Raw genomic sequence first — 12,116 nt, 5'->3', positions numbered from 1 at the left:
ACTGAAAAAGGGGAGAAAAAAACCGGCCCACAGAGGGCACTGAGACAACGGCCCTTCGGCCGTTTCCCGAATGCCCGCCTTGCCAATCCGACCCTGTGACAGCTCGTGCCACCAGGTGACAGAAGAAAAGCACTCAAGAGCAGTGTGACACCTGACTTGTTTTGTAACATTTAGAGGTCTGGCCACCTATCAGGCGCGGGTAACTCAGCCCTGTATACTGATAGTAATTTACCGCCTGCCTCGCGAGGGGGAGGGCTATTTAGAAAAGCAGTTCTGTATACAGTCAACTGATCAAATATTTGTGCAGTTCACGTCCAAAAAAAATGAAACCATATCCACAAACAAGGTGTATTTTTGTGCCAGCCTCAGATTGCGAGAGTTTGAGGGCAGCGTCTCCAAGACTGGTGCAGCTCGGTTCCTGGGTGCCCTGGTTCACGAGGAGATCGTGTTACACAACTTGACGTGGCCCGGGGATGGCTATAAAGGGTGCTTAGGTGCAGAGGATCACAACAGCGTCGAGGGAAGGCTAGCAACCAGGGTTCAGGTGCTGAAAGTCCCAGCAAGTCAACTGGCTGTCCCTCTTAGAGAACCAAGAGGTAGAACTGGGAGTCGGAGAGTGCAGGTGTGTCTAAGGTGAGTGTAAATTGGGAGGATGTGGGGGGGGGGGATATACTTCAGGTGCCATATATTTACTCCTCGCAGCTCTCTCCGCGTCTGCGCTTGTGAATGAAGCCACAAGTTATAGCCTCTACTACATCCTCAGGGAAAATGTATTGGAGATGGGTCCACCTCCAAAACTTTATCGCAAGACTTGGGAGAGCGGGAGTAGTAAGTCTGAGCGCAGTGGGCTGGGAGTATGAGATAATTTCAGGGGTACTTTTCTGTACCTCAAATTCTGTGCTAAATGTGAGCAGTATAAAGTAGCAAATACATCACAATTATTTTTACCAAAAACCTCTATACCTACTTAGGGTGTGGTGAGCCCCTCACACTCCTGAGCCTCATTGCAACTGTACCTGCGGCTCTAATGATAGCTGCAGCCCTGAGTGGCAGGCTGCCTCCGCCTTTCCCACCCTGCCTGGCCTCACTCCAGCCCTAAAATAGACTCTCTGGGGCATATTTACAAGCCCCTATCGCCACAGGAATATCACTTTTCTCAACGTTGTGGCGGTGATAGGGTCTTCACCTTTTTCACACGGCGGCATTAAGCCACTCAACGTGGCTTAACGCCATCTTGTGAATATGGCACCCTTTCACGCTGTACTTAGCGTGAAAGGGGTGGGCAATGGGTGTTGTGGTGGGCGTTCCACCGCATCACCCATTGATTTTTTTGCTGATTCATGTTTACAAGGGTGGTGCAAATATGGGGCAGCTCCAAAATTAGGACCAGGGAAAACCTGGTCTTACCCTGGCGCAACTAGGAGAAATGTTTAATTTCACCTCGTTTTTGCTGGTTTTTCTGTGTGCTGCGTGGTGCAGCACACAGAAAAACAGCAAAACGCCACCATTGTTTATGTGCAGGAAGATGCACCATTAAAAAATAAATGACCTTTTGCAACTTCTATGTGTGTTTTATCAAGCGGCACACATACAAGTTTCAAAACGCTATTTCAGATTGTCTACATGCAGGAAGGGACACCTTCCTGCACATAACAATCATTCCCCTCAACGCAGGCCCCCTCGTTGCTGTGTTGCCTCAAGGCAGCTAAATAAGTGCCAGCCGAGGGGATAAATGCAATGCTGCACCGTATACTTGTAAATACGGTGCAGCCCTGTGTTGCAGAAGTGGCGGAGCGCGGCGTTAAGCCAAGGAGGCTAACACTACACTCCGCAACTTCACTATAAATAGGCCTCTCTGTTCCTTTCAGAAACTCATGAGGGCCCACGTGTTGCCCCCCACTTTTCAGCAATGGTTTCTTTCCTCAGCTCTAATGCTAGCAAGGCCCCATGCTTCTTTTGCAGAGTCAGACTGTAGTGGTTGTGATGCAGTAGGGCCCTCAACCCCCTGGGATCCATTTCCACTTTACCTGCTTCACTAATGATTGCTGCGGCCTTGCTAAACAGGCAGTCTCCTCTGCTCTTTGTTGAAAACATGGACCCTGATCTTGCGCCATTCCCCTTCTGTCATCTCTCTGAGGCCCAATCTATACTGTGGCCTCTCCTTCAATATTCACCTCCCCTGAGCCATGGGTATGAGGCCAAAAACACTGGCACAACAAGGGTTGCCCTGGGGCCTGGTGCAAACAAGGAAGGAGAGTAAAACAGCCATCATTGGGGTTTAGTTGGCCCCTCACACCACTGGGCCTCAGTGCCACTGCACCTGCTGCACCAATGATACCTACAGTCCTACGAAACAGGCTCCGTCCTCTGCCCACTACACAGAGCTATTACTCCTAGCCCTGATGCTCAGAGTAAGCTGTCTGTCCCTTTGTGTACCAGAAAAAAAGGAACAACGCCCCCCCCCCTTCCCTGCTGCTGAAGTCTGATTCAACAAGGGTGACCTGAGCCCTAATACCAGCAAGGAAAATGGGTGTCCATTCCACTTTTTGCTATTAAGTGCCCCCTCACACTCTTGATCCCAGTGCCACTGCGCCTGGTACATTAATGGTAGCGCTGGCCCGTTCGCTAAAAAAAGCCCCCATACATTCCACCTTCCTCGGTTCATCTCTCTGCGAAAGAGCTGTGTCTGCCCATTTGTGGATGGAACCCTTATCCCCCAGACAGCGCCCCTCCTATGGGCCATGTCTTCGATGTTATCCATGGATCTCGCTCTTTTCCTCTTTCTCCTGGGCCATTACTCTGAAGCCCCAGGGGCCTGGATGATCAGAGCTCGGCTTTTGAATGCGACCCCGCTGGCCACCCTTCAACTTACATGTAAGGACATCTGCATGTCGAAGTGGGCTGGATCTGTTGGGACCGAAGTGTTCATGTTTTTTTGTTTCATAAACTAGTCCCCTTACTTTTTAAGAACCAAAAAAGAAACACCCACCCCTGAATGGTTAATGTGGACCTTGAGGTGCCTCTGGGTGAAAGGGGAGGTGTTCGGGCTCTCCCGTGTTGTGAAGCCGATGGTGGGACAGAGGCCAAGGCGCCTGCTACCTGAAAGAAATGTAAATGTGTGCAATTGGTTATTCCCCACATGTAAGGGCTGCCTGAGACCTGGTATATGCCTTAATTGATGGAGTCACTTGAAGTTTCATGATCACAAGTGACATAAAGGTGTTGAGTTTTGAAAAGGTTCCTTTTAATGGATACTTATAAAAATGCTTGCACTAGGTACAGTCTGATTACCTATCACTAAACACATGTTTTGAAAGCACTTCTTTAATTCTAAACCCAGATCCACTGGAATGAGGCGCTTTTGTGGGGGGGTTTCTTGCATAATTATGGGTCTGCCACATTTGCCACATAATCCATCATCTGATGCATAGGCTCCAGATTTGAAAAAAATAGTTTCTAGCTCATACGGATCAAAAGTTCCTAAAATGCAGCAACGTGTGTTCCCACGGAGGGGAAGGCACTTCACAAAGGCTAACTGGTCACCTTTCATTTGCTTATTACTGTATTTGGTTGTTAAACTAGTACTAATGAGGTAAAATCTTTACCCAAACAGTATTACTGTGTGTAAAAAGTACAAAATAATGAAGAAATACAATCGAAAATATGCCACATTATTCTGCATAATGTTCCTTTTCTTCTTGCTTAGTTTCATGATCTCTGCTGCATAATTTGACTCTCCCCTGACGCATAAGTCCAGTGGCTCTGACTAGGCCATTCTGCAGCAGTCTACTGTATACTGGGTATATAATGATATTCACATTCATAGTGCTTCCTTTTACAGGCTGGGACCTCACAGCACTGTATCCACACAAGTCTCCTTTTCCCACTGCGCCCACCAGGATTTAATTCAGTAACTCTTTGGCTTCACACAGAGACACCTGCAGTCATTGCATTAACCAACTGAGGATTCATAAGTATTAACTTGAAATTATTTTTCATTTAAGTTATGTGTTATTTTATCTGCAGGTACCTGCAGGTGAAAAAATAGAACAAAATAGTTACAGAACATTTTGTTCTTAATCATGTCTTTCACCCTGCTGTGGAAGGCAGCTGATGCTTGTATAAAGGAAGACAGCCTGGAAACATGGTAAATAAACAAATCTGCTTTTCCAGGCCATTTTCATTTACATGTTCTTACTGAAGCATTTGCTCCCCCTGGGAACAGGGACACAGCCCCTCGGGGGGCCATGCTCCATAGTTTGAAGACCTCTGCTCCACAGATTTTGACCAAAGGGACAGCAATAGTTTAAGTGCCCCACTCACCTTACTATTTATTTATTGATTCATTTTGGTATAGCGCAACATCCACCAGGAGGTGCCGCGGCATTAGCGATAACCCTATCTTCAACCGTGCAAGGCTATGCAGTTAATGTGTGAACAGACAGTCTTCAGTCATTTCCTAAAGTTGGAAAGTTCAGCTTCCTTCCTTAATAGCCAGATGGAGGCTGTTCCACCAGGCGGTGGCCAAGAGGGGATCTTTTCAATATCAGTGCATTCAGCAAGGGCTAAATTTCTTTTGGGCTCCTACCGGGAAAATCTTTTGGATCATTCAGGGATTTCAATCAGGGATTTTGAAGCATGCTGCTCACTCATGGGTGCTTTAAGGTGCTGGATAAAGGGTTGGATTTTTTCTTTACAGAGGATAACTTTATGTACCAGAGAAAGCAATTTAAACGTGACCCTTTTTTTTATGCCGGTGTCCAATGAAGATGCAAGAGCCTTCGTGAAATGTAATCATATCTTTTATCTCATCACCAGTCTTGCTGCGGCATTGATCAGGGATCCAACTGAAGAGTCTAGATAGATGGCATTGAAATAATCTAATGTGGATGACACAAGCGCCTGGATACACTTTAAGGTGATTAGTGCGCAATACAAATCAACATAACATCACATGACGCCAACGCATTCATAACCTGCATTTTTTGAAGGAAGGATAAAAGTTGGATGATGTGTTTTACCAGTTGCGGTTGGAAGAAACAGGATTGCCCACTGAGTTAGTCTCTTTGTTTGATATAAGCTTAAGATCGAATTTAATACCAAGATGCTTTACCAATCTCATAGGCGGGAGCTTTTGTCCTAATATAGATGCCCAGAATTTTAGGTTCGATAACGAGGTGTCTCGAACTGGAAGATAATCTCAGTTTTACACCATTTGACATCAGGTTTTTTGCGGTCTTCCAGCGATGGACCTCCTATATAAGAGAACTGAAATGTATGGATTGAGCACAAGGGCCCCCACCAATGGCAAAAAGGTTTGGAGTGTCTTCTGCTGCACACATGAAAGCTGTCAGATCAAATGATCCTACCCCCTCAGTGTCTTACCTCGCCTACGTAGCCCAACTCAAATGGATGAGGTAATTCAACCAGCAACTGTATTCTCATCTGACACTACTAACCCAGATGCCAGGTGCAGTAGTGACACTCTAGTAGTGTGCCAACTCAAGAGGATATAATGTGGTGTAAAGTTGATTTGTAGAGCGTCGCTTGTCACCGTGAGGGTATCAAGGCGCTGAGGAGGACAGTGTACCTAAGTATCCATGAACACCTTGTTCTTCTGTTCTATGCCTGCCAACACTGTTAATACCAATTATGATCCTGGGTTTTATAAACTGGTCAAAATATATGCCCTGGAGATGCCAACTCAAGCGGACGTGTCACTCAGTACCACGAACCACCAGTTACTGGCTTCTGTTCCGACCGTACCAGTAGGCTCGACAGTTGGTGCTTGTTAGACCTGGCATCATTGGCGTGGGTCTCCCTCCCTCTGTTCGCTTCCTATCTTTTATGCTGGCTGAATTTAGATGCTCTGGGCACTTTGCCACTGCTAAACAGTGCCACAGCGCGAATGCTGCCTGTGCAAAGATGACTGTATGAATTGGGATAACCATAATGCCTAGGTCTGTGTAGCATGTTCTAATAGCGAGTTACCGTCCATTTCACGGTTTACTATTGTTAAGTTATCGGTTCTCATAGGCCACAATGGGCAGGCTGAGGATTACCTTCCCTAATCCTATCTGACCCCAGGAACTTGATAGGAAATTCGAATTTGATATGTTTAAGCTCAGGACATTGAGCTACACCTTTTAGTAAGGACTCCTTATATATTCCATGTTCGAAAATGCCTCGTTTGGAAACGCGGTATTTTCCTGCCTAATCTTTCCTGTAGGCTTTGCTAGTATGTGTATTGGCCATCTGGTTTTGAGGCAGCAGGGCCAGCTGGGTCAGACCTGGCTGGGTAGAGAGATCGGCATTCAGCTCATGGGGAGGGGTGACTCTTTGATCCGAGCAGGGCCATGCCTGGCAAGGTGAATGATGGCTCCACCTCCCACGGGGGGTCTGATAGCAGGCCCCCTCATTCTGAAAGGGCAGGAAGTCGCCTCGTAAACCAAGTGCTCCCTGACCCCACCAAATTGGTTCTGGCTGGATTGAGTGATTTGTGACTTTAGAGAACAAAGACTTTTTAGGTATAAAACGCTGAGCTGGAACCTTGGTCAAGTGTGTTCCTTCTGGTTGTCAAGACAAAACTCTGTCGGAGTGAACAGAGGAAAGGACTTTGAAACTTTCACCAAGCTTGCCGAAGAAACTACCCGAGGGCCTGAATCAAGAGCACCTCCTGCTGAATTCTCAGGGACATTAGACTTCACCCCGTCAGCCGTCGGAATCCCTGTATGAGGAATTCTACTTGCAGGTGTGACCTTCGTCGAGTAATCCGGAGCCTCTAGTTCTACTGAGAGGAGCGCGGACCAGTAACCCTTGTGAACTCTGTGTGTGGGCCGCTGCAGCTAAGGTAGAGTTGCCACCACTGACAGCCCGCCTTAATTTGAACCTTCAGAACTGTTGCTGAATCTGTGTGGGCCGCTGAAGCTAAGAGAGAGTTGCCGCCGCTAAGAGCCCACCATTGTGCCAGCCTGGTCGAGACCATCCTTTGTCTTGTGGGTCGCCACAGCTAAGAGAGAGCTGCTACTGATGAGTGCCCGCACCTTTGCCAACTTTGCATCATCATGATTCGTCCTGTGGGCCGCCACAGCTAAGAGAGAGCTACTGCCACTGAGCACCTGCACCTTTGCCAACCTTGCATCATCGTGATTGGTCCTGTGGGCCGCCGCAGCTAAGAGAGAGCTGCTGCTGCTGCTGTGAGCCCACCACGGAGCTGCACGACGAAAGTCATCGCCATCACCAGCCCGTGCCGCTGCAGCTGCGTGCTGCTGCCGCGTGCTGCTGCCGCTGAGAGCCCGCCTGTCCCCGAGTGCCTGAGTCGTTATGGGTGCACACTGCGGACCACTACAGCCAAGACTTGTGGTCGCTGGGAGTTCGCCTGTCACTGCCTCCGCTTCTTCGATAAGCTACGTGCTGAGACCCCTTCCAACGGCAGGTATCTGGTGCGCATGGGTCGCATAGGCCCTGGCCTTGAACTCAGTCAGGGCCACATTCTGGTGGCTACGTCATTGCATTTTTAAGTCCCTACTGATTTACGTGCGTGGTAGCTTGTTTAAACGCTTTGAGAGTCTTGAGTTAAACTTTAGATAAGGATACTATTTTTCTATACCTACCCAAGTTGTGTCCTTTTGTGGTGTCATTACTGCCTTATTGTGCATGGTCATAAATGCTTCACACACTGCCTCTGAGATAAGCCTAACTGCTCGTGCTACGTTACCTCAGGGTTGAGCAGGGGTTATCAAAGGGGGTAGCTCACCTGCCCTGACTTGTTTATTTATAGAGTTTTATATAGCGCAAACGTGACCCACGAGGGTATCAGAGCGCTTTACAATAGAAGAATATAAATGGATGAGGTAGTCTACACAAAAACAAATTTGCCAATTTGTAAAAATAGAAATAAAAAGTATATACAAACATTGAGGACCAAGATTAGATTCTGCAGAACGTTGTGCACCAGACAGTTACTGGACGTTAGGAAATTGTACTATCAGACATACATATTATAACTTTGAACGACTAGGAGTAGATATGTTGAAAGTATAGATGATCAAGCGGATCCACAGCCAGCTAAACATTAAGCTGCATACAATTATGGAGCAACAAGGGCTGTGATGAAAAGTCTTACCCTCACATACATCCCACACTTAAAACTTAGGACATGAATTTGTTCATTAGTAGTCTTTTTACTTCCTTTTTGAAAGCAGTAAAGAAAGTGATTCCACACACTAGTGGTGGTAAAGAGTTCCAAATCTTTGGTGCAATCCCTGAGAAAGCTCTACAGCCTGTTCTCTTCTTCTGGAAGGATTGGGGTTTCAGAAGGAAAGTGCACGCACTTTGTAGTTGCCTGCAACCTCCAGATTTTTCCAGCTTTAGCGCCAAATAACTGGATGTATTGCTTTGTGAGTCATGCACATCACTTTAAGGTGTATTCTTGCCTCATATGGCAACCAATTCAGTGCTTTCAAGGTTGTTGAAATGTGACTGTTTCTTTTGGTTCCAGATACCAGTCTAGCCGCAGCATTCAGAGGGGAGGCCAGATAGGGTGGTGCTTCCGTAGTCTAACCTTGGCAGTACTAGGGCTTGTACTGCAATTTTTAGATCAGCCTGAGGGAGGAAGGGTTTGAGTTTCCTTAATTTACTTATATTGTGATTAGCTCCCTTGGTGGCAATAATTGAGACACTGGGACAGTCCACTGAAAACCGGTACTGTCCGAGAAAACCCAGGACGTCTGGTCACCCTACGTATAGGCCATAAATTGTCCTGGAACCCAGGAGACCTGTTATCTGTGGGTGGACTTGATCCAAGTCTAATGGTCATCCAGTTGTTGGGTGAGCAGCCCACCACAGTGTCCCTACAATGTATGGTTAGTAATAAAAGTATGTATTTAAGTGTAAACCTGTCTGATTTCCAGAAGAGAAATCCACAAGTGCTCTAATAGGCACCATATTTTCAAATAAATGCAAGAGCCTGAGACTTGCGCACATGAAAACAAAAAGCGGACCAATCAGAAATACTGAATAGAAATCTTCCTGCTCCACTAACACTATAGCAACAAGTCACATAATTCACAGCTAGGAGATGAATACAGCTGTCCCTGTGAGTGCTACAGTCGCTTTGCCTTCATTAGACCAGTTTGTCAGCTGACTGCTTGCGCAACCTGCGTGACAAATGTGAGACCGTGCAAGGATGCTGTAATGTCACATGCGTCACACTCACACGAGATGCGTGGTACTTGACAGCCCTTTCGTGATGTTACGCTCCACAGCCATGCCCCAGGTGGAGCGCTCTGCGGTAACGCCTCATGTCTTCCTCAGTCACGCCCGGGGTGGAACTCTTCCTTCAGCTTTACTTCCCTATTTCCTGTACTTCGACCCTGAGTCTGAGAGCCTGTCCAGAAGACTCGGTGACAGCGCTGCCCTCACCCCGATCCTGTGCTTTACTAATTAAGCGAAACAGCAATTAATCTTGTGCTCTATTGCCATCTACTGGAACTTCGGTAATATTACAGTCATCAAGCTGATTTCAAAACAAACCTCTAGGTACAAAATGGATTTCCCCTTCAGTTTCGTTAACATACCTGGAGCAATGAATGCTCTGACAAGGCCTGCTAATTTCCTGGAGGTACTGGGTACCTCAAGCAAGTAAGTGATGGAGCCAATGGATTAGCAGTGCTGAAATGAACTTGGTTACCATTGGTGAAAAACCTTATAGTGCCAGACACAAACAAGCTTAGCTTTGCAACTTTTTAGGTGTCGAGGGCAGGCATTTGTCCGATAAAATATCAGAAACCAGAAGGGGAAGATGAGAGCTGGTATGTATGTATAGAAGCAAGAAGGAGAATGAAGGAACACCTCTACCAACCGACCAGGCCCCTTCAATCAACTTCCCTCTCCCTCGCAGACACCCCGTGCGTCTGGCAAGCCAACACAAGGGGGCGCTCCTTCTCGCACCTGGCAGCCAAGGCTTGGAGCGACCTCCCCCTGCACCTCCAGACCGCACCGTCGCTCCAGCAATTCAGAAGAGATCTAAAGACCGGGATGTTTGAATGATCAAAACTCCACGCAGCAGCAACCCGCTCCAGCGCCTCGAGACCCTCACGGGTGATTTACCGCATTCCTTAAATCTTTGACTGATTGATTGACTAGCATCGGTGTCATTATGGAGCGCTACAATTTCAATTATAGGTACCAAGCTGCAGACAAGACTGCGGAAGAACATGCCGGCGTAGAGAGCGTTTCCATAGTCCATTTTGCTGGTGATAAGGGCGTGGGTGACCGTCTTTCTTGACTCATGGGGGATCCATTTGAAGGTCTTGCGGAGGATTCGGAGTATGTTGAAGCAGCTGGAGGTGACAGCGTTGACCTGTTGGTCCCTGGTGAGTGATCAGTCACTCCTCGACATGCGCATGCACCAGAATATGCACCTGAAAATGGATTGTTACATGACCATTGCATTCTACTGAGAAAAGGAGATGAAGGAGGTCCTGAAAGGTGAAGAGGAAAGAGTGATGCAGGCAAAAGAGTGAAAAGAAGGTGAATGGGAAATGAAGGGAGTGAGGAAATAGAAGAAAGAAAGGGTGAAAGCGAGGATGGGAGAGGTGGGATCAGAAAGTGAAAAAAGAGACTATATTTGGAGAGTATGGGAAAGGCGAGTGAATAGAGAAGAAAGAAAAAGAGAAGAAGAAAGAAGTGTAATGAAAAAGAGAGAGCATGAAATGGAGGGAGAGAACGGGTGAAAAACTGGTAAAGAAGAAAGCAAGATGATGGGGAGGAATGAGAAAGTAGAAAGGGATAGAGAACAGCAAGACTTGGAAGGGTCAAGGAGCAGAGGATGGGTCACTGAGCCACCAGTAATTCCAGCCCCGATGTATTCCCTAAAATGGCTCCTGTTTGCTATAGCCCTGCCCCCGCCAGTAGGAGCAAACACCGGGACATGATGGACGGAGCGTTGAAACTTTTCAGACACTCAGCCCCGTCACAGATCTGGTTGAATCCATTGTCGTTTTTTAGCTCACTTTACCAGCCCAGTTCAGACTGGGGTGGCATGGTGAGCAACAGAACAAACAATGGATTTTACCCAGATCTCTTGATTAGGGTTGAATTTTTTTATTTGCTCTGCATTACATTCATCATCTGTGTGTCTTTTGCTTTCTCGATCTAAGTGCGGTGGGTATGCCCAGAAGTTGGTCCCAGGCTCACTGTGTCACTGGATTCAAGCTAGCCTAGCTGATGAGGGGTGATGCCCTGAAACCAGCCCAAGGATTCTTGTTTCCAGTTCATGTCGGACCTTGCTTGGCAGTTCGGGCTGGACTGTTCCCATGAGGCACAGGGTCACGACTGATTTGCATATGTTGGGTCTAAACTGGGGTGGCATGGTGAGCAAAAGAACAATGGATTTAAACCAGATCTCTTGATTGGGGGTGAATGTTTCATTTGCTCTTCATTCCATCCATCATCTGTGTGTCTTTTGCCCACCAATAAGAGGCTTGGTTTGGAACTCTGGACTCCGCCGCATAGTAAAGGCAGGCCATCAGTGGCAGCTCTGATGAAGCAATTCTCTTCGGAGAAGTACTTTTTCCAGATGGCCTTCCTCACTCCCAGGCTTGCTGTAACATTGGATGGAAGAAGACGGAGAGCCACCACTTAGCTGCAGCAATCTTCTACCTCCTTTTAAAGGACAGGCGCAACAGGGTTCCCTTTGCCCTGCTCTGCGTGCATGGCTATCACAAGGTTCTTCTGATTTGGGAGTGAGGGGGTATTTGTGCCATCTTGAGATGGTTGGAAAAGCCCTGCTCACATATACAGTAATATATATGGTCAAAAAGAAGGTTGTACCATGGTCAAAAAGAGGTTGAACCATGTTCATCTACTGACGACTATGTATGTGACACCAAGAACCCCTTTTGAGCATGGTTCTTCAAAGTTGGCCCTGGATTCATGCCATATTATTAAGATAACTACATTTATCTAAATGTGGATATGATAACAATCTGGTATGGATCCAGCCCTCCAGGACTGACTTGGAAGAACCCTGTTTTAGAGTATCTGAGCGCTGCACAAATGTTACCCAACAATTCACAAAGTACACCATTAATGGCCATTAGCTTTTCCACGAC

General features: G+C 47.1%; 1 protein-coding gene across 2 annotated transcripts in view; it reads left to right on the top strand.

The window, feature by feature from the left end:
• The first annotated feature begins 525 nt into the window (after positions 1-525).
• Positions 526-12,116, top strand: part of LOC147693063 (solute carrier family 26 member 6-like) — a 240,761-nt gene continuing 229,170 nt past the window's right edge. For both annotated transcript variants that reach the window (XM_086936875.1, XM_086936874.1), the window contains exon 1: positions 526-633. The gene's annotated coding sequence lies outside the window, so the exon portion shown is untranslated. The remainder of the gene's footprint in view (positions 634-12,116) is intronic.

The sequence above is a fragment of the Lissotriton vulgaris genome, chromosome 9, assembly GCF_964263255.1.
Source record: "Lissotriton vulgaris chromosome 9, aLisVul1.2, whole genome shotgun sequence".
Taxonomy (NCBI): domain Eukaryota; kingdom Metazoa; phylum Chordata; class Amphibia; order Caudata; family Salamandridae; genus Lissotriton; species Lissotriton vulgaris.
This window is presented reverse-complemented; position numbering and strand designations above follow the sequence as displayed.